This window comes from Dama dama, chromosome 9 (genome assembly GCF_033118175.1).
Source record: "Dama dama isolate Ldn47 chromosome 9, ASM3311817v1, whole genome shotgun sequence".
In the NCBI taxonomy this organism is placed as follows: domain Eukaryota; kingdom Metazoa; phylum Chordata; class Mammalia; order Artiodactyla; family Cervidae; genus Dama; species Dama dama.
In genome coordinates, this window is record NC_083689.1 from 35,801,847 (window position 1) to 35,828,638 (window position 26,792).

General features: G+C 36.7%; 1 protein-coding gene across 3 annotated transcripts in view; it reads right to left on the minus strand.

Annotated features, from left to right (window-relative positions):
- Positions 1-13,711: 13,711 nt before the first annotated feature.
- Positions 13,712-26,792, minus strand: part of PRR16 (proline rich 16) — a 277,946-nt gene continuing 264,865 nt past the window's right edge. For all 3 annotated transcript variants that reach the window (XR_009694121.1, XR_009694122.1, XM_061150925.1), the window contains one exon: positions 13,712-14,941. The gene's annotated coding sequence lies outside the window, so the exon portion shown is untranslated. The remainder of the gene's footprint in view (positions 14,942-26,792) is intronic.

The following is a 26,792-nucleotide window of genomic DNA, read 5'->3' on the forward strand; positions in this document are numbered from 1 at the left end:
TCTCCAGGTATTTTATTAACATAAGATTTTGCCACTTGCAACAACCTAGATGGACGTGGAGGGCACTAGGTGAGTAAAATAGGTTGGACAGAGAAAGACAAATACTGTATGATATCACTTATATGTGGAATCTAAAATATACAACAACTAATGACTCACAGATACAGAGAACAAACTAGTGGTTACTACTGGGGAGAGAAAAGAGCAGAGGGGCAACAAAGGGGCAGGGGAGTAAAAGATATAGACTATTATGTATAAAATATGCCACAAGCATATACTGTACAATATATGTCCAATATAGCCAATATTTTATAGTACTATGAGTAGAATATAAAGTTTAAAAATTGTGAATCTCTATATTGTACATTTGTAACTTGCAACCACTCAACATCTGAAAAAAGACATATTCTATAGTTGATATTAAATTTTCATTTACTTGATCTGCCTATTTCCATCAGAATGCAAACCCTGTTTTTTCCTACGTATTATTATATCCCAGTTCTAAGAATAGTACCTTGGCCTAGTTGACAGTGATTAAATATTTGTTGAATCCATTAGTTAATTTTATAGAACTGGTAGCCTGTCTTCTTGAAATTCTAACAGATTTATTTCTTCTAAAATTAATATACTTCTCAAGTAATCAAATATACTATATTCTCTCAAATTATTTCTACTCATCTAGTTGTGTAAACATTTGGTTACTGTGTCTTTGTCACTCCCAGTAAACATTGGAATTTTAGCCATTAATATGAACAGAACAACAGATATTCAAATACATTGTTTTCTCAAATAAAACACAGGAATTAAAAACAAAAACAGGGTTAATGTGCAGGTTAATCATCTTACCAAAAGAGGTCACAAATTCATTTGTAAAAATCTATTTACCTGAGTGCTAATGTGATTGGAAGAAAAACACACAAATGAAACAGCAGCAACAAAATCATTACTCCCAGTTTCACAACTTCTGAGGATTTACTCTGAACACATAAAAAATAAATATTTCTGCTGAAATCCTACCATGTTCCTAAAAATCTCTTCAGGTTAATGAGTACTCTCTTAACTTCTAAGTTTTAGTAGGAAGCTTGGTGGAGATGGGTCTTTATTGAAGAAACTATCTCAAAGAGGGTCTTAATGGTCAACTGCTGTATATCATAAAGTGACAATAACTGGGGGTTGAAGGCAGCTAGAAGGTGAGAATAAAGGTCCTAAAGAGAAATGGCTGAGAAGATGGCTGTAATTTGCATAAGGAAGGAAAAAGAAAAGTGGGATAGTCTAGTCAAAGAGAAATCTCGCCTTGAGCATTATCAAATGTGAAATTTTAGGTTACTATCATGTAAATCATAAATTAAAATGAGTGCTGGCACTTGAGCTAGACTAAAATCCTCCACCATCTCTCCTTAGTTTTCGTAAAACATTCTAGACTTGGAAAGTCTTGTGCTGCTTGTGCTTTGGCAAGAACAGAATAGGTGCAGTGTTCAATCTGAGAAGAAAAGCTGTAAAGAACATCAGGTCCAGGGGACAAGATGCAGAATCAACAGATCAGTGACCATGGGCAAGGAGAGCAGCTGGGAGTGAGGAGAAATACACACTTCACAGAGACTCTGGAAAGAAGCTGGTTTTTCCCACAATGTGAAGCAGAGAAGAGTGACGTTATTCAAGGTGACAAAACAAATCCAGAGGATCTGGGAACTCCCAAGCAACCTAAGTTTGGCTTATACAGAACACAGGCTCACACACTGAGTTCTCCAGTTATTCCAATGTTTGGTCTTGGAAAAATAATAATCAGACTGCATTAGCCTACTAACTCACAAAACTCCTCTTACACAGTACTTCCCTGAAAAGCTCTCAGCTTTTATTTAATTTCTTGACAGTTTGTTTTCCTCTTTCTACAAAGAATGTGGCTCTCCTTTTCAGTTTTGCCTGGACTTACAGAAAGTTCCAGGTTAAATTTTACACTGAAGCAATGAAAATGTGGGACATAATATCCACTCAATATTAATTGAACGAGTGAAGGAGATAACAGCAAGATATTAAACTGGATCTATTGTAAATTTAAGGATCACGGCTCTGCAGGACAAAGTACAGATGGCCTGAAAGTTTGGGGTTATAAGAAGACTCAAGGAAGTCATTTCTCATAAGTTGGGATAACTGCTTCCAGAAGAGACTGAAAGGGAATACCTTAGGGTGTGTTTCAGTAATTTAATATCTACGTTATCTCAGCCAGACTCTCTAGTGAAAGTGAAAAGTCAAAGTTGCTCAGTCGTGTCTGACTCTGTGCCCCATGGACTGTATAGTCCATGGAATTCTCCAGGCCAGAATACTGGAGTGGGCAGCCTTTCGCTTCTCCAGGGGATCCTCCCAACCCAGGGATCGAACCCAGGTCTCCCACACTGCAGCAGGTTCTTTACCATCTGAGCCACAATGGAAGCCCAGTATCTCTAGCAGGTAATGTTGACAGATCTTTTCTACTATGAAAGATTGAAATCTCAAAGAGCCTCCTCACAAAAAAAAAAAAAAAAGCTATTTTTCAAATTTTGTTTGAAAGAAACCCTTTTGCTGTGCCTTTCTTTTGCTTTTTGCTTGCTCTAGTTATTTTAATTTTCTCAGTAAAATTGCATTATTTTACTCAAGAAAGCATTTGAGTGTCCAGATTATACCGCACATGCTGGAGGAAAAAAGATATGCAAAGGAAAATCTATTGGCAAAGACCACTTTTACTTCACTATGCCTCTTTGTCTACTTTCTAATGGCTTTCTGCTTTGATGGAGGAGTTTAGGAATTTAGAAAAGAAACTTTCTTTTTCCTTTCTGTTTGGTTGGGGAATGGTGGTTAGGGTGCATTTTTAACTGAGAAAATTAGATGGTTTTATTCTCAACTATCTATCAATTGTTCACAATAATTTTAATACCTACCTATGGTGTTATTATATGTAATACACTAATACAGAACATTAATAATGTAAATGTACAAATAGAATCTTTTGATATTTGAAGTTCAAATACAGTATATATTTTCATTTAAAAGAAGTGTTAGGCTACCTAAGTGGATATGTTAGTTTTGTACAAAACACACACAAAAAACAAACCAAAAAAACACTCAATTAAATACAGAAGCCTCAATTAGATACACTTGGGAGACCAGAGGGCTTCCCAAGTGGCTCAGTGGTAAAGAATCTGCCTGCCAATGCAGGAGACATCTGTTCAATCCCTGGGTCGGGAAGATCCTCTGGAGAAGGAAATGGCAGCCCAACCCAGTATTCTTGCCTGGAGAATCCCATGGACAGACAGGCTTTATGGGCTACAGTCCATGGGGTCTCAAAGAGTCAGACATGAGTGAGCATGCACGCACAAGATACCAGAAGGGGCACCTCTCACAAGAGGAAGAAGAAAATCTTTTCTTTTTTCCCAGAAAGAACTTAACCAATAAAAAAGACACGCACCCTGTTTTCTACAGCCCTCCCAACTTCCCCTTCTTCTCTAAGAAAGTGTTCTTCTTCCCTTGCCATGGAGGGACCTGCACATGGCTCACAAAGTTTGCAGACCTCAAACGGCAATTCTCTTCTGAATCCAAATCAACCCATCTTTGCTGGAGGAACAACTGACGGTCAACTTGTTTTAGGTCAACTGTTTGTTCTTCATTAATTACTAGATGTACTCTCCTTCTGTAAATGATGATTTCTAAAGGAGGCAATTTCATGGCTAAAACAGTTTTCATAAATTATCATGCAGAAAAATACATCTTCCATTTTATACTATAACTGAAAAACTATTTTATCTCAAAGACATAATATCATTTCAGAAAATTTTAATGGCATCTTTAAAAGGAAGATGAAACATTAACACAACATTAACTGAAACCACACATTTAACAAACATAGTAGTTTTCAATGTTTTGTAAGCATAATTAAGGAGTATGTTTTGCTTTTTGAAATGTATTTATCTCCTGTCTTCATGTTTCCTAAACTAATGCCTGCATCTGTACTTTTGGAAAGTAATAATTACTCCCCCAAATGGCACTTTTCCAGTGAAATCTCCTATTACCTTCCAAATCTAGTTCTTACTTTCTTCTTAGTTTCATTTCCTGTTAATTGAGTAGAATTTCCTGATATGAAAAAGAGACTTCACATACCACTATTACTACTAGTAAATAATAAAAAAATTTGAAATGCTATAATATTGGCCATCTGTGTTCAAAGAAAAAAATGAATTTCAATTTCCACCTTAGAGTGTGTACATGTGCACAGAAAATCACCTACAACTGGTGCTGCATGAAGAACTGATTTTAAGAGCAAAAAACAAGTAAACTAAGCATGTAAACACAAAGAAATGAATAATTAAAACTACACAGGGAATTACTAGGAGATACAAACAGCAATGTAGAAAGATCTTTAAGATTTACTCTTGAATAGTACAAGTTCAGGTTGTAAAACATTATATAAATTATGATGCCATTCATAGAAATCACATATATACTCATATCAATATGCACATCAATAAAGTATTTCTCTATTGGTATAGGTATCTATGCCAATGGTTACAGTGGTCCCTTTGGAGACTGGATTGAGGTGGGCAAATGGTGTTAAGCAGGAAATTTTATACAGATCATTTTTATGGTAATAATGACTTATAAGTATATTTAAAAATAAAGTGAAAGCTGCATACTTCCTCATTTTATGCCTAAGTTCCTTTCCCTCAACTTATAAGTATTCAAAATTAAAGGGTTAAGAATGTTACTCTAAGGTATATCAAAATCATAATGAGGTACCACCTCACACCAGTCAGAATGACAATCAAAAAGTCTACACATAACAAATGCTACAAAGAGTGCAGAGCAAAGGGAAACCTCCTACACTATTGGTGGGAATATAAATAGGTGCAGCCACTATGGAAAACAATATGGGAGTTCCTAAGAAAACTAAAATTAGAATTACCATATGATCCAGCAATCCCAGTCCTAGCATATGCATGAACAAAACTATAATTCGAAAGATGCATGCACCCCTTTGTTCATAACAGCATTATTCACAATAGCCACAATATGGAAAGAATCTAAATAGCCATCAACAGATGAATGGATAAAGAAGATGTGGTGTACACACACACACACACACACAAGGGAAAACTATTCAACCCTAAGTAAAGAATAAAATAATGCAATTTGCAGCAACATGAAGGCAACTAGAGCTTATTAAACTAACTTAAGTCAGAAAGAGCAAGACACTCCGACATAAATCACAGCAAGATCCTCTATGACCCACCTCCCAGAATATTGGAAATAAAAGCAAAACTAAACAAATGGGACCTAATGAAACTTAAAAGCTTTTGCACTACAAAGGAAATTATAAGCAAGGTGAAAAGACAGCCCTCAGATTGGGAGAAAATAATAGCAAATGAAGAAACAGACAAAGGATTAATCTCAAAAATATACAAGCAACTCCTGCAGCTCAATTCCAGAAAAATAAATGACCCAATCAAAAAATGGGCCAAAGAACTAAACAGACATTTCTCCAAAGAAGACATACAGATGGCTAACAAACACATGAAAAGATGCTCAACATCACTCATTATCAGAGAAATGCACATCAAAACCACAATGAGGTACCATTACACGCCAGTCAGGATGGCTGCTATCCAAACGTCTACAAGCAATAAATGCTGGAGAGGGTGTGGAGAAAAGGGAACCCTCTTACACTGTTGGTGGGAATGCAAACTAGTACAGCCACTATGGAAAACAGTGTGGAGATTTCTTAAAAAACTGGAAATAGAACTGCCATATGACCCAGCAATCCCACTTCTGGGCATACACACTGAGGAAACCAGATCTGAAAGAGACACGTGCACCCCAATGTTCATTGCAGCACTGTTTATAATAGCCAGGACATGGAGGCAACCTAGATGCCCATCAGCAGATGAATGGATAAGGAAGCTGTGGTACATATACACCAGGGAATATTACTCAGCTGTTAAAAAGAATTCATTTGAATCAGTTCTAATGAGATGGATGAAACTGGAGCCCATTATACAGACTGAAGTAAGCCAGAAAGATATAGAACATTACAGCATACTAACACATATATATGGAATTTAGAAAGATGGTAATGATAACCCTATATGCAAAACAGAAAAAGAGACACAGAAGTACAGAACAGACTTTTGAACTCTGTGGGAGAAGGTGAGAGTGGGATGTTTTGAAAGAACAGCATGTATATTATCTATGGTGAAACAGATCACCAGCCCAGGTGGGATGCATGAGACAAGTGCTCAGGCCTGGTGCACTGGGAAGACCCAGAGGAATTGGGTGGAGAGGGAGGTGGGAGGGGGGATCGGGATGGGGAATACGTGTAACTCCATGGCTGATTCGTGTCAATGTATGACAAAACCCACTGAAATGTTGTGAAGTAATTAGCCTCCAACTAATAAAAAAATAAAAATAAAAGAAAGAGCAAGACAAATACCATATGATATCACTTACACGTGGAATTTAAAATATAGCACAAATGAACATATCTACCAAACAGAAACAGACTCACGGACCTAGAAATTAGACTCTGGTTGCCAAGGTGGGGAAGGGGAGGGAGAGTGATAGACTGGGAATTTGAGGTTGGTAGATGCAAACTATTACATTTAGAAAGGATAAACAAGGCCCTACTGTATAGCACAGGTAACTATATCCAATCTCCTGGGATAAACTATAATGAAAATAATTTTTAACAGAATATATATATATTCTGCGTGTGTGTAAAACTGAGTCACTTTGCTCTACAGCAGAGAGCAGTAAAATATTGTAAATCAACTATACTTCAAGAAAAAAAAGAGTATTTCTTTAGATTATGGTAACATATTGCATATTTCCTTCCTGATAATCTTCCAAAGAAATTGTTAATGCACAAATGATATTCACTTGTGCAGTCTTATTTTCATGTTTCATTAAAAAGTTACTCTAGGGACTCCCCTGGTGTCTCAGTGTATAGACTCTGCCAGGCAATGCAGGAAACATGAGTTCCATTCCTGATCTGGGAAGAATCCACATGCCACGAGGCAAGGAAGCCCATGTGCTACAACTACTGGTTACTGAGCATGCGTTCTAGACCCCAGGAACCACAACTATTGAGCCCATGTGCTGCAGCTACTAAAGCCCAGGTGCTTAGAGCCTGTTCTCTGCAACAAAAGGAGCCACAACAATGAGAAGCCTGAGCACTACAACTAGAGAGTAGCCTCCTCTCTGCAACTAGAGAAAAAGCCTGTGCAGCGGCAAAGACTCAGCACTGTCCAAAATAAATAAATTATAATAAAAAAAGACTATAAAATGTACTCTATATTTTATTTGCATTCAATATAGGAACAAAAAATTATTCAGAAAAATATATCAGATTAGCAAATTGACTATTCAATCTGTACATTAAGTAAAAAACACTTTTGAAATATTTAAATACTTCCTCAGAAAAAGTGAAGGGAGCTAACAGAGCACATGTTTCCATGTTGTAGAAAGCTCACTGTGGTTGGTTAAATTGTCATTTACAGATTAGCTTTATTTTATGATTAAAAAGACTGCCATAACTTGGAAAGTGTGGACTACCCTCTCACTAACAGATGACACTGCATACCATAACGTGCTCTATTTTTAACCTCTAAATGTCAAATTATCTCAAATACATTTATTAATGGCTGTTATTGCATGCATTTGTAACTGGCACAGGACCAAAAATGTCTCTGACTTGTTAGGGAAGTGTACACATCTATGGGGACCTACATTTTCTATGATAACCCATAAATCTACTTTCTTAAATATTTACTTTTTAATTTTATGGTGTATTGATTTCCTCCATTAAAGCCTTCGAAATATCTGAATCTCGTCACCACAACCAATGAACAAACATCTCTTTAGGGCTTCCTCAGTGTCTCAGACAGTAAAGAATCTGCCTGCAATGAGAGAGACCCAGGTTTGATTCCTGGGTTGGGAAGAGCCCCTGGAGAAGGGAAATGGCAACTCACTCCAATATTCTTGCCTGGGGAATTTCATGGACAGAGGAGCTTGGCAACACTAGAGGAGCTTGGCATGGACAGAGGAGCAGGCAGTCCATGGGGTCGCAAAGAACCAACGAAAAAACATCTCTTTAGCTATGCTCAAACCAAAAAGAAAATAAAATGCTTTCTTAGAATCAGCATAAATTAATGAGTCGCCCAAACTCAGGTGCCTATTAAGAAAAAAGATTTGAGACCTTAAATTCCAATGTTCCCCTTTTCCAAAAAACAACTGATAAAACACTCTAAGGTGTGCACAAATGAGGTACTGATAAATTATACTAACCAACACATTAACGTACCACAACAATGAAGTGTGAAAATCTCCAAGAGTCAAAACCTCTTATATCATCTATAAATGCACATTATCTTCTGGACCAGAATCACAATTAGTGTGATGAGATATTCACAACAGGAGATGTACAGAGGTTTCTCCATATCATTACCAATCTTGGGTATATGTTTACAGAAAGGGATAGACATGCTGCTGCTGCTGTTAAATCACTTCAGTTGTGGCCGACTCTGTGTGATCCCATAGACGGCAGCCCACCAGGTTCCCCCGTCCCTGGGATTCTCCAGGCAAGAACACTGGAGTGGGTTGCCATTTCCTTCTCCAATGTGTGAAAGTGAAAAGTGAAAGTGAAGTCACTCAGTCGTGTCTGACTCTTAGCGACCCCATGGACCGCAGTCTACCAGACTCCTCCGTCCATGGGATTTTCCAGGCAAGAGTACTGGAGTGGGGTGCCATTGCCTTCTCCAGATAGACATGAGTACAGTAGAATTCATAAAAACTAAATGTTCACAGGATATGACGCGACTATGTTATTTTGCTCCTGGAGATGAGTTGAAAATTTTACTTCCTAAGTTTTGCATACAATTGAGTATCTAATATCTCCAAAACTTAGGGCTTCCCCAGCAATCTAGTGGTTAAGAATCCACCTGCCAATGCAGGGGACATGGGTTCAATCTCTGGTCTGAGAGGATCCTACATGCCTCTGAACAACTAGGTCCACAAGCCACAACTATTGAAGCCTACGCACCTTAGAGCCTGTCCTCCACAAGAGAAGGTGCCGCAACGATTAAGTCCGAGAATTGAAATAAAGAGTAGACACCACTCACCGCAAGAGAATGCCCATGCTCAGCAAAGACCCAGCACCGCCAAAAATGAAATAAACACATTTAAAAAAAAAAAACAAAACAAAGTCTCCAACACTCAATTCACGGCATGATGAATTGGTACATTTCTAATGTCTTGTGGAAGAATTAGACAGTTGTGTACACTATCATTCATTCTCCCCAGCCTCTGTAATGTCCCATTACATTATGCTGGTGTGGCCTTATGCTGGTGTGGCCAGTTGGAACAAGAACAAATATACCAAAATATTGTATGAACACATTTTAGCGAGTTTCCTTAAGGAGGAAGTGAGCTCTTTCTTAATCATGCTGGTTTGCATTCAGTCAGACATACTTTAACCCATTGTTCTATTGTGCAACTGTATGCGTTATTTTGTTTGGGAGTAGAAATAAAACCTTTGTATGGCAGGGAAGCAGTGGGATCAGCTTTAGTCTTTTCAGTAATTAAACCCACATTTGTTACAGCAGATACACATGCTATTACTTCTACATACTTACTATTTTTACCTTTTATGATGTTTGTTTTCTGCTTTACTAAGATCTGGCTTCTATTTCACCAGTTTCCCCTGTGCTACCCTTTTTTACCCTTTGCTCCAAGCTAATTGTTTTCAGGTGGTCTGACATCCTATTTTCATGCCCCTTTTCACTGCTTTGCCCATGATTTTGCCACCTTTACCAATTTAGTCACCCTTCAGATCTTATTCCTAGGTTTACTTCCCTCACTGAGTAAGATCCACTGGATACATGGTCTGGACATATTGCACACATTTCTACATAGAACTTAGTATAGTTGTACTTTTTTTGTTAACTGGTGAAATTACATGTTCAATGTATTTCTCTCCAACTAGATTTTAAATTCCATTAAAATATCAACTGCGTCTTTTTTGGTAATCTGTTTTTTGCTAGTGCTCAACACAATTCACGTTCCAGAGTGAGCACTTAGTAAATGAAGATAATTTCTTACCCATGTTAATAAACCTTATAATTACATGAAGTTGAGCCAGCAAGGGGAGAAGGGCATGCAAATGTAACACACCTGTACTCTAAAAGCAACTGCAAGGAAGCAGAGGTTACCTACACTGACATTCTCAACTCTGACAGTATGTATAAGTTGTACTTTTCAATGGAACTGAAGATTGTTTAATAGATTTTGCAAAATTAATACTGAATTGTGGAGACAGCAAAGCTACCCTCTTGAAGAGGATGAAAGAAGATCCAGTGATAGACAAGTGAAATCACTTGGAAAGTAAACCTAAGTTGAAGAGAATAAATAAACTTAATTCAAGGAAAATTTGGGGCTTTTTTTCTGGTCTGTGCCCCATCTTCCCTAACCTCATTCCCTTTATAAATTACTACCAGTTATCCTGCTAAATAGCACTCCTGGTTATGTCACATCTTTGTAAAATATTTTAGAGGTTCTCCATAGACTACAGCAGATATATCACTGTGTACTGTTATGAATACTTACAAAATGAAGAACTGTAATTTTTAACATTCATTCCTAATGGATTTTATCGTTAGATGTTTGGAGAGTAGCTTTCTATTTACAGTTTTAAATAATTCACAGCTCACAGCAATCAGCATGTATTTTAAAAGACTTTGAAAGAGTCCAGATATCTATTTGTTAGTGCCTCACACCCCACAAGAACTGGCAATCGGAGTCTTAGTTGGATTATTCTCATGTACAATGTCTTCATTTTCAGGAGTTGAAATCATGTGTGACAAACTAATTTTTTTCATTATGTTACAGGATACTCTAAGTACTACCAAGAGAGATCGCAGAGAGTAAATCAATTTAAGTGTGAAGAACAATACAATGAAAATTTAGTTTCAGATCATACTTTGGGAATAAACCTAAACACCTACTCTTTTAATTGTTAAACATAATTTGTTTGTTGTTGTTAGGGGTTCCAGTACAAGATGGTGATGCAGGAGTCCCAGGAGGCTGTTGGACTCATCTCTTTCCACAAACACACCAAATCTGTAGCTACCTACTAAACAACTTCCTCTGAAGAAAAGCTAAAAACCAACTCATTTGCGTAGGCTAATAAAAGAAAGCCCACAGGGAAGCTGGTGGGAGAGGGGGGAACACAATCTCACCATAAACGCCACCCATAGAACAGAGACCCACATCTGGAGTGAACTCAATCAGGAGCTTTTCTCCCTGTGGAACAAAGGGTTTGAACCCCACACTGAGCACCTCAATTTTTAAGACCTGCAGCTGAGAAAGGAGGCCCCAAAACATCTAACTTTAAAAAAACCCACCTCCACAAGACTACAAACTGAGGAACGCTTTTAAATGGTTCATTTGACTCACCTGACCAAGGGTTCAATGCACAGGCTGCCAAGCCAGAAACTTCAGATTTAAGTGAACACGACTCCAGTCTTGCTGGCTAATCTTAAAGCATCAGCCTGAGGGGTAGGCATCTAACTGAGTTCACATTCAGGGACCTGCTGGCTGGTGGCGCGGCCTTCAACAGTCCTTCTTCCTTGCTCTGTTGCTCTGTCCAGCAGGCACTTTATTTTTTTTTTTTTTTTTTTAAGCATTGCTTTCTGGGTCCTCGCCAACATTCTGCTTAGGTGATTTTTTTTTTTCCCCAGCTGGAGCCACTTATATGCTCCACCCCCTGCCTCCTTTTACCTAGCAGACGCCATCTTTTTTTTTTTTTTTTTTTTTTTTAATTCTAAGCTTTTTTTTTTTCCTTTTTCTTTGTTCACAATAGCACCTTCTACACTCTCTGCCTTCTGAACATAAATATCTCTCAGAGGAGAGTTTAACTTACCTCTGGTGCCCCTGGTTTGGGGAGGGGGGTGTGGGCTGCCGTTCGGGGGAACATCCGTTAATGGCCTGGCTCTGGAGGCCAGGGTCTATATGATCCTGGGCTCACCCAGAGAACCATTTCTAGGCCAACTACCAACCTCTGGGCACTGCACAGAGACCAGAATGAAAGACCAGTCTTTCTGAGAAAAAGGCCTACTTACCTCTCCTGGAGCTTTGGCTTGAGGGGCAGGCTTCCGGTCCAAAGCACAGCTTAACGCCTAGAACGGCCTGGGGTGGGTCCGTTCGAAGACGGTTAAACAGGCCGTCTTTGCGCTCTCCCTCTGCCTTGCTGCAGCTCCCTGGTGCGTCCCCTAAAGGAACTTATCTCCTTGTCCAACAACCCAAGTTTTGGGCCTGGCACCAGAGAACACTTCTACATTGCCTTGGCCCTGGTGGTCAATGGGGCTTATGCTTGTGGGTCCCAGGAGATTTCAGTCAACGGAAAAGGAGTTCTTAAAGGGCTACCGCCCCCAGGGCACAGCAAAAGGCATCAGAAACAGATCAGTCTTTCTATGAAAGGACCCTGTTCACTTACTAACAGGTGTTAAAATACTCATCTAAGGGTTGAGTGTAATCCTTTCCAAAGACCTCAGACGACCGGTGCTATGTCTTCCACTCTCCAGAGCATCACAGACATATCCATAGTTAATAATACTCCCGCTTCTACTGCTAAGTCACTTCAGTCGTGTCCGACTCTGTGCGACCCCGTCCCTGGGGTTCTCCAGGCAAGAACACTGGAGTGGGTTGCCATTTCCTTCTCCAATGCATAAAAGTGAAAAGTGAAAGTGAAGTCGCTCAGTCATGTCCCGACTCTTAGCGACCCCGCGGACTGCAGCCCACCAGGCTCCTCCGTCCATGGGATTTTCCAGGCCAGAGTACTGGAGTGGGGAGCCATACTCTACTGCATATTTAAAAGGAGCTAGGAGAAGGGTCTTGCAAGTTCCCATCACAAGAAATAAAGTATGTAACTATGTGTGCTGACAGATGTTACCTAGACATTTCAGTAATTATTTTGCAATATACACAGATATCAAATCATTATGTTATACACCTGAAATTAACATAATTTTATCAATTATATTCCAATTAAAAAAAAGAATAATTTGTGGGAGCTGCAGACTACTTAGTGGTGATAGCAATGATCATAAATACAGGCTCCAGCTGATGAGTTGCAAGTAAGGATGAGAACTTTGTGGGCACTCAATAAGCCCTTGTTGGTGAAACACTGTTTTTGCTCCAGTATAATTGCCTAGTCATTTTTACATACAATGATGGAAGTTCTCAGCAGACCTCTGATTAGTGCTGAGGACTCATTAGATATGATTAATGGCCTGTATATAAATAATCTTCTTTTAGAGCAGAATTTCAAGAAGACAATGTAGAGGACATCCTTATTGATAAAATATTTTTTTTTTTCTTTTCCAGCAATGTTCTCAGTATTTTAAAACTAACTTCAGATAGCATAACTAGAATATTAAAAATAACCCTTGACAAGAAAGTTCTGATGAAAAATGTATCAATTCTTCTTCAGAGTTTAGGGAATAGAAAACACAATTTTATACCACAAAATATTTGAAATTTTAGTATTCCATAAGTTCTGAATTTGTATGACAAAAGCTTGCCTATAACCAAAGAAAACTTATCTTCCAGGTAATGAAAAACAAATCGAATGAGCAACTATGAGTAATACAAACAACACATTTATTTAGAAAAATAAACTGAAAATGCTGTTTGTTTAGTACATTTCCCCATGAGGCATAGATAAATGGCTATAAAAATCTCTTATATGTCAAATACAAATTACAAATGATTTTGTTAAGTAAGAGAACAAATAGATGTTCAACACAAATGTTTTGGTGTACAGTTCACTGTATTTGACGTCTTTGCTGTTAATGATAGAAAATGATCCTCACTAAAAAAAAAAACAAAAACAATTTTTGATCCCTTTTCATTCATTCGACCACCCTGATGCTTTTTCATTATTATTCTGTAGTTGTTCTTTAATCTGAGACAAGTCCATTTTTTTATAACTGATTTTTTTTTTATAGAAGAAAGAGAAATCAATGCCTGGAGAATTCTTACATGTTTCCTTTCTGGACTCCGCAAGGAACTGTTGTGGTCTCAAAATTCATGGGACCATCTGTGCAAATAACAGCACACATCATTACCCTGAATGGAAGTGACAGTGCAAATAGTAGAAGTGCATTGAGAAGTAATCAGTAAGAACTGACCTCCCCTCTCTCAACCGGTATGGAGTGAAGGACTGAATGCAGACACTTCTCAAGCAGTTGACAACAATACTCTGACACCATTATGGCTTTGAAGGTGTACACAAGATGACAGATGTCCTCTCTCTTTGCAAACAGAAACATTCTGTCCTTATACTGTTCATTGAGGCAATATTCCTCTGTTCAGTTCTTGTTGTATGTTTTTGTTTTTGTTTTGTTTACATATTTTGAAATGCTGAGTAGTTCTAGCTATAGACACCTATTTCTATACTTTCACCTTCCCAAATGATACATCAATGTATAATTTACTGGCTTAATTACTAAATATAAATTTTGGGAGGTTCACATCTGGGGATAATTTCAATGATAAAGTGAGATGAATTTTGTTTGTTTGCTTTTTGGTTTTTTGTAGGCTTGCTTATTTAGTCTTTTTCATTTCTTTTCTTCTTTTTTTTAATCTTCTTGGTAATTTCTGAGTGAAGACATTTAAGGCTGTGGCTTTTTTTTTGCCCCCAGGGCTCTGCTCATGGCTGTCAGACTAGAGGCAGATAGTTTTAAGCAGACCATATTAGTGATCATTTGTGCTCCAAGTTGAGGGGTTTGCTGCTCCAAGATGGACAGTTTTCTGGTTATTCCAAAATTAGATCTGGCCTCAAGAAGTCATAATGATGAATCTGAAGTGCGAAAAATGAACTGACATGCCTCCAAATAAAGGTGTTCCTTCCAACCTGAAGGAGCTGTCAGAAAAAGGAAAACAAAAGACAAAATATCAGTTTAAATAGCAACTATAATTTAATAAAGCATATAAAATTATTTAAAATGAAGAAATAATTTGATAGTAGTATGCAATTTAAAGTTCTTTGAATTATTAAGGATTTTACTTTAAAAGTATAATCATATTTTGAACATATATTCCATTTAAATTTTATATATAAAAACAATATTTGATAATAGTCATCAAAATTTAGTAGCAGCATGTTTATATTTCAATTAAAAGATCTTCCCTTACCTCTGACAGTTTTTAAAACTTAGGATAAATTTGTCCACTTGTACCAAGTTCTCAAAATAGTTCATAAATTTTAAGGCAATAAACTTTTCAACATGCATCACCCTCAAAAAAGAGTTAATGAAGAAATCAGACCTATTAAGGTAGAGCTTTCATTTTCAACAATCAAACAGTATTTTCAAAACATTTTGCCTAATGTAATGTTTCATTGCAATTTATATAGTCTAAATATATTATAAAACTGCCAAAAGACACCCTTTTTCATGATGTACCACAACTGCCCAAGAACTAGCCTTTCTTTAGAATCTATGGTACTTTCAAATTAGCACCTTAAAATAACTTATATCCGCATTTGTAATTAATGAATAAATTTTTCCAAAAACACTGGAAAATGAAACCTAGCCATAACTTTCACCCTTCCCTCCTGATATCAAATAGGCTTAGCACCACTAATGTCGAGCAAGGATGGTCTTCTCTTTACATTATGATGTAACAGAGAATATTCTTGCAATAATTTATTATCATAGATCCCAAAAGGTATTAAAATAAATCTTCTGCCATAATTGAATAGCAAATTATTAGAAATCTCAGAGACACAGAGTAATGGTTTTAAGTGTATTTTTAATCCCTCAAATTCATCTGAGAACCCCCTGTTTTAAACCTTTTCATTTGAGGGTAGGTGAGGCCCAAGTTCAAGATGTTTTCTCCAATACACAGACATACATATAGACAACAGCATAAATCTTTTAGTCCTTCTGTGAGAGACCCTTAATCATTACCATTCTATTGGATGAATTAGAATTATTTTCATTTTTACTCTCAACAACCAAGATACAGTCCCACAATGAAATAATTTAAATAATCAAAATGAAATAATAATGCTCTCACTCAACTCTAAGCTTAAAACTAAAGAAGTCACCCAACATAATTAGCAAATGTGTGTTGAGGACTTAATCTGGCTCATCATTAAAGATGTTTTATGAAAGAGAAGTCATAGAAGACAAGCTTTTGTCATGTAGTTGTTTAAGATGATGCGAGACTGTATCAGTACAGAGGAGTGGAGAAGGCTGGACTGAACTGGCCTAACCTGTACTCAGTACAGCATGGCTTGTATCTGCCTGTGTCATTTTTGTATTACCTAGAAATATAAATTTCCTTTATATATGTTTTTCTTTTGCTTATTTAGAGGAAATTGGCATTCAAACAATTACTAATGTATTAGCGAAGGTTCTACAATAATTAAACGTTCAGTTTTACTATCAAAAGTATGCAAAAAACACAAAGGTGACTTTCTACAAATATATAGGAACGTAATTCATGTACTTGGGACCAAGACAAAAGTCAATGTATCAACTGTATTTTCATAGCTCTGTGATATAGAACTCCTTAGCAGGCTACATCATTATTTATTACAGTTTATTGAAACTGCTAAAACAATCTATTATTCATTCTAAAATATGTATTCACCATCCATTGTATATCAAATATGCTCTAGGAATCAGAGATTCAAAAATGTAATCTCCTGCCCCCAAAGAGATTAGTACCAGATGGTAATAGTCGCAGTAAAAGAAGACTTGTGCCATAAAATATATTTAAAATAACAAATGGGAGCATGGGAGCAGAATCCTACAGAAAAAGGCATTTGAACTGAGACTTGATGGATGGGTTGGAGTTTGCAAAAGTGATACATTGCTATTTATTATGAAATGCAAGTACTGCAAATAGAGAGAACTGCATGGGCAAAGGTGCAGAAGCAGGGGAGAGTGTGGTACCTTTAATATTGTATAGCATAGAAGTGGAGGGAGAAAATATGAGGCTAGCAGGGGCCAAAAATGTCTTTTTATTCTATGTGAAAATATTTAGATTTTTACCTTAAATGTAATAGGAACAACTGAAGAATTGTGATGAGAAGAGTGGCTGGAGGAAATGTAGAAAGTACAATGCAAGGGAAGAGGGAAAGCATATGGCAGACATTTACAGAAAAGCAATGTCGAAGCCATCGGCTGAAAGCAATAACTAATAATTCCAGTTGCAGATGCTTTCTTAGTGGCAAACTGAAGAGAGAAAAATAACTCAGTCTTTCTTACTTCATTGGGACAGGGTTTCATTCATTTTCTACCTATTTACAATAAGAGCAAATATTATTTATGAAACTTTCCTTGTTCCACCAAGTTTTTCATGGAAGCAGATACTGCCTCTGAGCCCTAAGTGATCATACATTTAAAGTAGAGAATAAAATCTTCTATTCAGTAACTAGTACATGTCTAAGTCCTCGATTAGATTCTAAGATTTGGTATTAAGGAATACATTTAAGTCTAACTGAGTTTTGAAGATGTATTGCCAATATCCAGGCCTTTCACTGTATGGTAATAGATATGAATTCAATCTGTTAATCTCAGACTCAAGTATTTCCTCCCACTAAAGAAAAGCTCCAAATAACATTTTGTGTATAATTTCCCAATTAAAAATTTTCATTAATTTTCCTTATTACAGGTCTCAAAATACAAACATTTTTAAACCTCAACATTCTCTTTTTCTAATGTTTGCTTCAAATATGGAAACATATAATACATCATCACAATTACACAAGTTAAATAAATTTACTCAGCATTGAAATATGAAATATAAATAACATATACCAAAATCTTGTATAATCAATAAGCTGAAGTGCTCATGGAAATGTTTTCTGATCCATTCTTCAGATTGGTGGGTTAATTGCTTCATTCTTTTTAAAAGTTTTAGTCTTCGAGTCATTAAATGTCAAGTTACTTTATGTAAGTAGCATCTTGAGTGACTGAGAACATTTCTACACACCAAGGACAACAAGATTTTAAAATGTCAATGACAGCAAATAATGCTAAGAAAAAATTGAAAATATTACAAAAATTTTGTCCAAACAGAAGTGTGTCATGATTCTATATCTATGTGAACCTTGTTGTAATTTTTGTGATTCTTTCCTTTATATTTCTTAAATATAAATACATAAATTTTAAAATAAATAAGCATTTGTATATAATATATATTGCATACACATATATATAATTTAAAATATTTTAAACTGTGGGAAAATGTGTCATGTTTCATGAGTCTGCTTAATTTTAAGAAGTAGTAACTATGAAGAGATCAAAGTCATTTCAATAAAATCTGTCTTATTTCCCCAAAACTGTTAAACTAATAGCAGCGAGATAAAGTCAAATAAAAATGCATGAAGTACCTCTTCTAAGGTAGATATTAGGCCAAGCATGGAAAATGTGAGGATAAAAACTTAGATTTCTCTTATATTTAAACACAGAGCTAAATACTTTCACATATTATTTAATCATTGTATCAAGCTATGAAATAGATAGTGGTGGTTTAGTCACTAAGTCACAACTCCATGGACTGCAGCCTGCTAGGCTCCTCTGCTCATGGAATCCTCCAAGGGAAATTTCCTTGCCATTTCCTTCTCCAAGGGATCTTCTGGACCCAGGGATTGAACTCGTATCTCCGGCATTGCAGGCAGATTCTTTACTGCTGAGTCAGCAGGGAAGCCCCTAATGAAGTAGATGCTCTAACTGATTTCCAAGTATGGCCATTCTGGCTCTGGTGAGACTAAATCATGGTCAACACTACAACCTGAAGCCAAATTCACTATCCCCATGCCATTTGGCACTATCACTATAGAGATGACTGTTTGTAACAAAGAGTAGGATCCACATAGACTGACGTATTTGCTATCTGACCCTTTATAGAAAAAGTTTCTCCATCCTGGTTGAATCTACCTAACTTGTTTGTTGTAGTATTACTTATGAATCTAACTTCATATTTTCCAAATGGATTGCCAACTATTTTAACTATGGTTACTGAATTATCTAAATCTTATTGTATTTTGGTATGCTATTGTTATCATTAAACAATTCACATACATACATGATGTATTTCTGGACGCTAGTCATCTCCAGTATACATTTCAGATTCAGATGTCTGTCTTTTAGCAAAATTTTAAAATTCTATGGGTCAGCATGGGATTTATAATATAATTGGGGCAGAATTGACATCTTTATTACAATATTAAAGTATTAATATGAGAAACTTATTGGATCATCACAACTATTTAGACTTCCATTTTAGATTGCTCAGTACTATTTTCTTCATAGTCATCTTTAACATTTTTTGTTAAATTTATTCCTAGATAGTATATAGCTGTTGTTTCTATTTTGATAGAATATCTTAAATCATATTTTGTGTTAATTACTGGTATAGAAGACTATGTTGAATATTTAAATATCCTTATATCTAGTTAATTTAATTGCTTTCTCTTATTGGTACTAATACGTGAAGTGAAGTGAAGTGAAAGTTGCTCAGTCATTTCCAACTCTTTATAACCCCATGGACTATACAGTCCATGGAATTCTCCAGGCCAGAATACTGGAGTGGGTAGCAGTTCCTTTCTCTAGGAGATCTTCTCAACCCAGGGATGGAACTCAGGTCTCCCACATTACAAGTGGATTCTTTACCAGCTGAGCCACCAGGGAAGCTAATCAGTTCAGTCAGTTCAGTTCAGTCACTCAGTCGTGTCCGACTCTTTGTGACCCCATGAATCGCAGCACGCCAGGCCTCCCTGTCCATCACAAACTCCCGGAGTCTACTCAGACTCATGCCCTATGAGTCGGTGATGCCATCCAGCCATCTCATCCTCTGTCATCCCCTTCTCCTCCTGCCCCCAATCCCTCCCAGCATCAGGATCTTTTCCAATGAGTCAACTCTTCGCATGAGGTGGCCAAAGTATTGGAGTTTCAGCTTCAACATCAGTCCTGCCAGTGAACACCCAGGACTGATCTCCTTTAGGATGGACTGGTTGGATCTCCTTGCAGTCCAAGGGACTCTCAAGTCTTCTCCAGCACCACAGTTCAAAAGCATCAATTTTTCGGCACTCAGCTTTCTTTATAGTCCAACTCTCACATCCATACATGACCACTGGAAAAACCATAGCCTTGACCAGATGGACCTTTGTTGGCAAAGTAATGTCTCTGCTTTTTAATATGCTATCTAGGTTGGTCATAGCTTTCCTTCCAAGGAGTAAATGTCTTTTAATTTCATGGCTGCAGTCACCATCTGCAGTGATTTTGGAACCCAAAAAAATAAAGTCTGACACTGTTTCCACTGTCCCCCCATCTATTTCCCATGAAGTGATGGGACCAGATGCCATGATCTTAGTTTTCTGAATGTTAAGCTTTAAGCCAACTTTTTCACTCTCCTCTTTCACTTTCATCAAGAGGCTTTTTAGTTCCTCTTCACTTTCTGACATAAGGGTGGTGTGAAGCTAATAGGTTTTCACCAATTCTCTTGGATTATCAAGATAAGTAAGCATATCATCTATAAATACTGTTTCATTTTTTTTCAAATTTAGACCTTTTGTGGTTTTTATTTTTGTCTTTTTTCATTTGTTTAGTGTCTCTAGTAAAATGTTAAAACAATGTTAGTGATAGAAGTGGTTCATAAATTTTTTTTTATTATTATGCCTATAATATGGGAAAGTCTTGACTGCTTTTTGTTTTCTTGTTATTGTTTTTTTTAAATGTTTCTTGAGGCTTTTGGTTATTTATATTTTTTCTATAAAATTAACTGTTCTACCTACACTGAAACATAGAAAGCCTTTAAATGCTTTCCCTTCTGATTCCTAATGTTCCTCATTTATTTTTTTCTTCCTCATCTTCAATGGCATGATAGACTGAGTATTTGTGTCCATCCAAAATTCATACATTGAAACCTAATCCTCAATCTGATGTCATTCGGAAGTGTGGCCTTTTGGAGATGACTAAGTAATGAGGGCAGAACCCTCACGAACGGGATTAGTACTCTTATAGAGAAGATGACAAAGAGCTCTCATCCATTCCGTCATTTAAGATGTAGAGGGAGAGTAGTAACCAGGAATTGGGCTGTCACCACACTCTGAACCTGCAGGTGCCTTGATCTTGGACTTCCTGGCCTCCAGTTGTGAGAAATAAATGTTTGTTGTTTAGGCGACCCAGTCTAGTATTTTTGTTAACACCAGCCCTAACAAATTTAGACATTTGGCAAAAAGAATTATTTTGACATTCTTTTCAAAATAAAACAAATTGTCTTTAATCAAATCTTCATTTTTTATAGTTTGATAATTTTTGTTAATTTTGTTTTTATCTTTATGAGTTTTTCTTATCTACTTTCCTTGAGAACATTTTATTACTCTTTTTTCAGTTTTCTGAGTTACACTATAGCTGTCATTTTGAATTTTATTGCATTGTAAGTCAGAGAATAAGACCTGTTTGGTAATTCAAATTCCTAATATTTGTGTTTTCTAATATGAACGGAGGGATGGCAAAATATTTCCTCCTTCTTTATGAAAAGAACTATGACCTTGAGTTAACTTTCTAGCTTAGTTACCATGGAAACCTAATACTGGTAGAAGGTCAGCTGTGTTATCAGGCTACGTTGCTTATCATAAAAATAAGCCCTGATTTGCAAACTGAATCTGGTCTGGGGGGACTGTGGATGACTATAAATACCTTGTAGAATTTCTTGAGTGAGGTACATTTTTGTAACTGGTGATATTTTTTGCTTATGGGCTATTATAAAAGATACTGATTCCTACTTGGGACACGGGAAATGTTAGAGTAGGTCGTATCCTTATCCATGATCTCATATTTATACCTGAGCTGTCATTTCACAGTGCTGGAGAAAGACTTTAGCTCCAGACACATGTGGGAACTGTCATGTTAAAGAATCACCTGATTGTGCCCAACTGATTCACTTTGTTTGTTGCATTATATCGTTCTAAGGGAACCATTGTCAAGTGTGGCCTATTAGGGTCATGTGAGACTGACTGTCCAGTTGAGCCTAGAACTAGTAGTGGGTGTTGTACACTTGCAGGTTCTTTTTCATCCAGGCATTTATAAAAATGTAATTGGCTTCAATATTCCGTAATGTATACAAGGCTAAGCATAGTCAGGAGAAGGCTTAAGGGAAAACTGTGTGCCCCCTTCATCTTGTCCTATAGTCTGAAGATGTAACTAACACCCGAGTCCCCTCTGGATGATACCAGAATTGTCAATCACAATATGCCTACAGTAACAAAGTCTGATGCAAGTGAGAATTTTGAATGAGATTAAGTAACTCTCTTTCAGAAAGAATTAACAAAAATAAACAAGCCACTATAGCAAAAGAAGTTGGACAGAGTTTTGTGGGGTTTTTTTTTTTTGAAGATGTGCAAAAAAAAAAAAAAGTTTCAAAAACCTTTTAATGATAAGAATTCTGAGGCAATCTTTTTCTCAAAAGATAGGTAAGCAATGAATGTTACCTGTTTGAAAGAGAATGTAGGTGATGCATTCTCAGTACACAGATAAAAAGACCTGGGTGGACTTTTAAAAACATTATGTGCTATTTCCCCTCACTCATGTAGTATGCTTTATATTCTGCCCATGTATTGGGTCCAAGTTATAAAAAGCTGAATTGTTTTAGTTATTACACAGATACACATATAACTTGTTCTAAAACAATTAAACTAGGAAAAGCCAGTTATGGATTACTTCATTGTCATCTTTACATTCCATTAAACATCTAGCTAGTTTGGCGTAACATTTTAATGCTTCACAAACTATGAGTACTGAGAAAATTACCTTGAAAATGTTTATTCTGATATGAAGAAAATCATACTGCTAATTCCAGCATCATGTTTTACGTTGGCACAACTAATTTCTTATGAATTATCTATGACATTTTCTAAAATATAAGTGTGATTCTCTGATAGCTACCCTGTTTTTCATATCCCAGAGCAGTGCAGATACTGACTAAGAAATCTGTAACTCCATGAGCAGGACACACTAGCAGAACAAACTAGGTAATGCTGGACTTATTGAGGATATTTAGTAAGTACGTATGTGCCTGACAAAGCAACAGTTTAGAGAGGTGATATTTAAGCCTTTAGGGCCAGATGTCATTTTCTAAAATAAGTACCTGATACCCTAAAATATCACACACCTCAGAATTTCCCTTCTCATCTGAGCTAGTGTATCAGACATGACATTCAATAATATTATTTCGAAATTACTAAGTCTAGTTCCAAAATATGCAGAGTCCAGTGAAAAATAGACTGAATGTCCCTTGTGCAAAAAGCAAGAAAAAAAGATCTGTCCTCTCCTCCCCAGTCTTTCTTTATTTTGTGTGCTATGTAATGTCATGCTCTTCTGAGACAGGTCGAACGCAGACTCCCACAAGCTTTACCCTGCAAATCAGAGCACATCACACAGCTGCCAGTGTCTTGGCCTCCACCAAGCCAAAGGGCAGCGATGATCTTGGCATGTGGGGGGAAGAGGGTAGTCTGGAGCTCATCCTGGTGGGTGGTGAATGTAGAACCACACCTGAGGGAAAGCTTCAAGCCCCAGAACATGCTCTATTATCCTATCAGACTTTACTTATGCAACAAAAATTCAAAGATAAAAATCACAAGACAATGACTGCAAGCAGTAAACCCCAAGCTTAAGGCGGTATGTGGGCACATTGCGGGGGCTGGGGTGGGATGCTTCTGAAGACAGGGCCCTATGCAATTGTGATGGTCACACACCCATGATTGAAAGTTGTCCAAAATAGACTGCTTCATCGGCCCCACTCCAAGCTTAAGGAGTTAAGCTTTGAAATTCAGAATAGGCCCAAGCACATGTCTAGCTTTGTCTATTATTATGTTCTGTTACTTCGTTTTTTTAATTCAAAAGCAACTGCATAAGAACAATGCACAGAACTATATAAGGATTATAAGGAAATACCTTAAAAAGTTTACATGACATGGCAACATCTTAGCAAACGATCACTAACAAGTAAATTATTAGTGCCCACTTGCTAAGATGTTCTTTTACATAGAAAAATAGAATCTTTATCTAGTGTGTAAACTAGCCATGCAAACACTACCTTCTGAAATAAGGACATACTTTGTAAAATTCATGTATAATATATAGTGTTAGTGAAAATCACTGTCGTGTCCGACTCTGCAACCCCATCGACTGTAGGCTGCCAGGCTCCCCTGTCCATCGAATTCTCCAGGCAAGAAGACTGGAGTGAGTAGCCGTTCCCTTCTCCAGGGGATCTTTCCAACCCAGGGATCAAATCCTGGTCTCCCACATCATAGGCAGATTCTTTACCAGCTGAGCCACCAGAGAAGCCCAAGAAAACTGGAGTTTGGTAGCCTATCCCTCCTCCAGGGATAGGAGAATCGAACCCACAAATCGAACCAGGGTCTCCTGAAATGCACGTGGATTCTTTACCAGATGAGCTACCACAGAAGCCCATATTATATAAGTACTGGACAACTGAATATGGGGAAATTCTCTAAGAAAATTAGCACTAAATATAAATAAAAATATAGAAGTTTTCTTATCCATAGAATATTTGCACCCACACAGCAGAAAACACTTTGTTATTATCTTAAACTGTAGCTTTCTTTTTTCACAGGTGTTTATCTATGTAGAATCCTATCAGTTTGAAAAGGGTGTTTTTCAATTATTTTACCAATTAATTTAATTCAGTGGAAATCAGTTTTATGACATAGTTTTTAATAATGATGGAAATTATGTGTTCTGAAAGATATTATTTCTAATAGTGAAGTTACTATAATGTGGTAATACTATAAGATATTAATGAGATATTTATAATTATTTCAATATATGTATATCATAAAAGATTTTCAAAAACATATCTTAAAAGCTTACCTTAGACTGTGGATATTTTTGTCAACCTTTTGAAAAAAATTTTATTATTTCCACATAAATGACACAATTAAATATCATAATTAAAATCTTCCTTAGGAAAGGAGTAAATTGTGTGAAAAAAAAGTACTTTTATTTCATCCTTTCAGTTGAAGGCGGAAGTATTTTGAAGAATACTTTCTACAAATATTTTTCCTCTGCTCATTAGGGGCACAAGTGAATCACTAGATTACTCAAGATTGCCACCAACTTGGCTAATGCTAAACTGTGCATGGATTGATCAACTAGCAAATTCTTGCAAATTCTAAACACAGTGCCTGGTATGATGTTATGGTTTTGGAGTCTGAGGATCATTATTAAGTTCCACACAGCAGTGCTCATAAGGACAAGAAAGATTTTGAGACAGAATTTCCTCATCGGTCCAAAAAAAAAAATCACATAGCATGATTTCATTTCTTTTAAATAATGCCATTTGCAGCAGCATTGATAGACCTAGAGATTATCATATTAAGTGAAGAAAGTCAGACAGGCAAAGACAAATATCACATAGTATCACTTATATGTGGTGTGTGGGTTAGTCACTCAGTCGTGTCTGACTATTTGTGACCTCATGGACTGTAGCCCACCAGGCTCCTCTGTCCATGGAATTCTTCAAGCAAGAATACTGGAGTGAGGTGCTATTTCCTTCTCCAACTCATATGTGGAATCTAATTTAAAAAGTGATACAAATGAAGTTATTGACAGGGCAGTTACAGATATTGGAGACAAATTTATGGCTACCAGATGGGAAATGTGGAGGGGAGGGATAAATCAGGAAGTTGGGATTAACAAACACACAATACTATATACTTATATATCTAGTATGTAATTACTTACAATACTATATACGATATAGATAACCAGCAAGGACCTACTATAGCACAGGGAACTCTACTCGATATTCTGTAATAATCTATATAGATAAAGAATCTGAAAAAGTATAAACATAGGTATATATATGACTGAATCATGTTGTACAACAAAACTAACACAATATTGCAAATCAACTATATTCTAACACTTTTTTTTTTTAATGGAAAAGACATTAACATGTACCTCCCAGAGTTGATGAAGAAAATACATGAGAACGTAGGTAAAAATGATTTTGCAACATTGACATCTTTCCTTTTCACAAAGAGAATCATTGGACAAATACACCTTGGGGGAGATAAATCTGCAGGAGACTTGCCATCATCTGGTGCTCCATCTCCCACAGCTGGATGAGGCCACAGTCGTGGATTTCTCAGGAAATAAAACCAGAGTCAAAATAACCATCCTTCTGCTCTTATTAACAACATTGGCCATTTTTGCAACCAAAGTGTTATGAATGTTTTCTAATATGTAATTACTTTAGGGCAATAAAGTGCATGGTGAAAAAATACAGAAGTGTAAACAAATGCTTAAGGAAGCAATATAGAAAAAACAGTCAGCAGTACACTTAGTCTTTTTCTGTGAACACAGAAAAGCACGCTAAATGAGGATATTTACTTCTTAATCTGAGGAACTTGGGGGGCGGGTGGAATTTAACTATAAAACCTGGATGTTTACTTACCCTGGCTCCCCTTGATCTTCACTAATGGTGTTCAGAGGACAGTGTTGTTTTCGTGTTTATATTGTTTTATTTTGTTTTTTAAAATTCTCTGCTTTCATAATGTTTTCCTTAGCCTAGGTTAAACAGGATCACTCCTGCTAATGATTTTGAATTGTTTTCTTTAAAGCCAAGAAGGTTTTAAAACCCCTCTTCTTCCTAAATCCCTTTGTTCCTGCCCCTCCTTTTAATTTCCTTTTTTTATTCACTGACTTGCTGCTTAGAGAAACAGTTGCAGCCAG